Source organism: Triticum urartu, chromosome 6 (genome assembly GCF_003073215.2).
Source record: "Triticum urartu cultivar G1812 chromosome 6, Tu2.1, whole genome shotgun sequence".
Lineage (NCBI taxonomy): Eukaryota > Viridiplantae > Streptophyta > Magnoliopsida > Poales > Poaceae > Triticum > Triticum urartu.
In genome coordinates this window covers 23,867,375-23,870,555 of record NC_053027.1, presented here as the reverse complement: position 1 = coordinate 23,870,555, position 3,181 = coordinate 23,867,375, and the positions used below count along the sequence as shown (strand labels likewise).

At 46.8% G+C, this 3,181-nt stretch overlaps 1 pseudogene; it reads left to right on the top strand.

Annotated features, from left to right (window-relative positions):
• The first annotated feature begins 1,007 nt into the window (after nt 1–1,007).
• On the top strand, nt 1,008–2,882 carry LOC125516426 (annotated as a pseudogene).
• The last annotated feature ends 299 nt before the right edge of the window (nt 2,883–3,181 follow it).

Genomic DNA, 3,181 nt, shown 5'->3' with positions numbered 1-3,181 from the left:
TTGGGCGGCGCTAGGGTTCCCCCTGGTCGCCACGTGGGGGCGACCCAGGGGAGAGGAGGGGACAGTAAAATGTAGTTGTAAAAGTATGACAACTCTCTCTGTTTTGGTTAACAATAGTTGCCGTGTCTAATTTATGGTAGTTGTCGCGTGCAATCAAACCATAGTTGTCATGCGTGCTTACCTAGTTGTTATGTATGGTTAATCATAATTGTCATGTGTGTCTACCTAGTTGACACGTGCGCGCAACTGCAGTTGTCATCTACCAATGAATCATAGTTGCCATGTGTGTTTACCTAGTTGCCGCTTACGTACAACTGCAGTTGCCATCTATCACCGTATGAGCATCGTGTGGGCGAAGAGGCGCTCGCCCACACGCGCGTGGACTGGTTGGTGACTGTGTGGGCGGGAACCGGTTCGCCCACATGGCGCAGCTAGCAAACTGCGTGCTGCGGGTCGCGTGGGCGAGCGCTCTAACGCCCACACAACACGCTATGTCTACGTAGCACTCAAATTCCTTTAGGATCCGTGCAAAACAAAATCAAGATGGATCAAGGTGTGTGGGGGTGTGCAAATATGTCACATGTGTGGGCGTTATACCATTTGGATATTTTTATTTCAAAAATCGTTTCTTATACGTATGTAGTATGTAGTAGGAGAGGCTGGGCACGGATCACAATGAATGGACTTTCCGAGCTACGAACAGACACATATTGAACGGAATCGAAACTAACTTCTCCTCTTTTTTGTAATCTATAACGCGCATATACGGACACGGAGTTCCAATCTGACCGCAAAGTTCATATAACAAAGTTCCAATCTCCCGATCCGTTCCAGACACGTCCCGCTTCCCGATCAGCCGACGCCCGACATCCACTCCGACCGCAGCAGCTCCGGGCGGCCGTGTCCAGCAGGCGGAGGGGTCGCACGGTTCCTCGCGTGCCAGGCTTCACGCGGCCAGGCTAGCTACTTGCCGGCAAAAAGAGGAGGAAAACTCCAGCCGCCGCGCCATGTCAATTTCATCGCCGCTGGAGGATGAGGACCTCCTCCGGGAGATTTTCCTCCGGCTCCCTCCGCTGCCGTCAACCCTCTCCCGTGCCTCCCTCGTATGCACGCGCTGGCGCCGCATCCTCTCCGATCCCCGCTTCCTCCGCCGTTTCAGCAGACACCACCCGGAACCTCCTCTCTTGGGCTTCTTCAAAGGGTTTCGTCTCAGATATTCCGCCTTCACTCCCATCTTGGACCCGCCCGACCGCATCCCCGACGAACGCTTCTTTGACGACGAACGCTTCTTTGATCGGTTTCTTCACAGCTTGAGGAGACATCCTCCGTTGGGTTTCTCCAAAGGGTCTCTTGCCTTCACTTCCGTCTTCACTCCTTGTTTGTGCCAGAGCCCGGGGTGGATTGGGAATTACTTGGCTGCCGCCACGGCCTCGCCGTCATGCTCAGTGAGTCTCTGTGCGAGGTCTTCGTGTGGGATCCCCTCAACGGCCAGCAGCACCGCGTGCCTTTTCCACTAGAGCTCCATGACGTCAAAAGGGAGAGTTTCTGTTTGTGCAGCGCCACGGTGATGTGTGCTGACGATCAAGATGGGCATGTGCACCAGGATTGCTTCCTCAGCCCGGCCTTCAAATTGGTCTTGATCTGCACCAGTAGAGACTTGAAGACATCATTCTCTTGTGTCTATGAATCAGCGTCAGGTGTATGGGGGAATATTGTCTCAACGTCGACTACAGATATGGTTCTGACACTAAGGCCTGGCATCCTCATCGGGAAAACAGTTTACTGGTTGTTTCATGGACGCGAAATCCTTGCATTTGATACTGAAAGGCAGACCCTTCGTGTAATCGAGATTCCGGCAGAGGCCCAACATGTCAACAGCTGGTCCTTTCAGCTCCTACGGACAGATGACGATAGTGTTCTTGGCCTCGCCGTTAAGTCGGAACCGGGCATTCATATGTGGGAGGGCATTCATATATGGGAGAGGAAACTGAACTCTGATGGTCTTGCCGGATGGGTGCTTATGCAGAAAATCAATCAATTGGAGGGGATCTTTTCTTGCGCCTTCAGATATGCAGAGATGGTGGGGTATGACGAGGAGTTAAATGTGATGATTCTGTCTACGTACAGTGGCGACTTCATGCTCCACCTTAAGTCGATGCAGATCAGATTAATTTCTAAAACGGATGGGTGGGCTCATACGGTTTACTTTCCCTACAGAATTTCTACACTGCAGGTAATACCTCTGTACCTCATTTGTAACAATTAAGATCAGTTCCAATTACTATTGATATGTGTTTGTTGTACTAGTGTTCATGTGATGTGAGTAATTGTTTACTCCATGTAAATAGTATAGTGAAACCATCTAATCTTTGAAAAATAGTTACTCTCGATTGGATTATTAAAGCTTGAGTTACGTTTTTTCACTCAATCTATCTCCTTGCAAGACAATGTTTGTCTTATTTGTTCTTCATACTAATCATCAATTCATGGCGGCATGCACTTTTTCATCGGAAAATAATACTACTTCTTCAAATTCGAGCAATAACAAGTAAGGCTCAATTTGAGCAGACTGAGTTTTTCCAATTTGTTCATATTTTCTTTCAGCTATATTTGGCGTTAACCTGTACATAGTCTCTGCACTTGTGTTCTGTATGAATGTATTTTCTCTAAACTTCTAAGTAGTCCAAACATGTCTTGGTAAAGGAATATTATAATTATCTTTTCCACCTGACAGCGAATGTGGCTTCATGTACTGTACTTGTCAAAATAGTATACCATGCATTGTCATGATCCAACTTCTCCATGTTTTTTCATTGATTTATTGGGCTTCATCTGATATAGGCAGGGGAGTTGGGTGGAAATGGGTGGATCCAAATCTCTGAACACAAGAGATCTGCCAGTGTGCTATTTTGGTTGAACAGGTGAGGTCATTTCTATTTTTGCTATACGCATGTCTTTTTGTCATGGTTACATAATTAATAAGATGATGAATGATTTATTTTTCTTTATGTTACTGGTGTATTAAAATGTTTAGTTTCTATCAAGTTCTTCATTTGTAAAAGGTGTGCCTTTGAGTTAGACCACTAGTTCTTAACAACTTGTTCATGATCTGAGTTGTGTTTGCATCATGAGTTGCTCTTGTCAACATGCTTACATGCATATTTTCCATATACATGTCCCA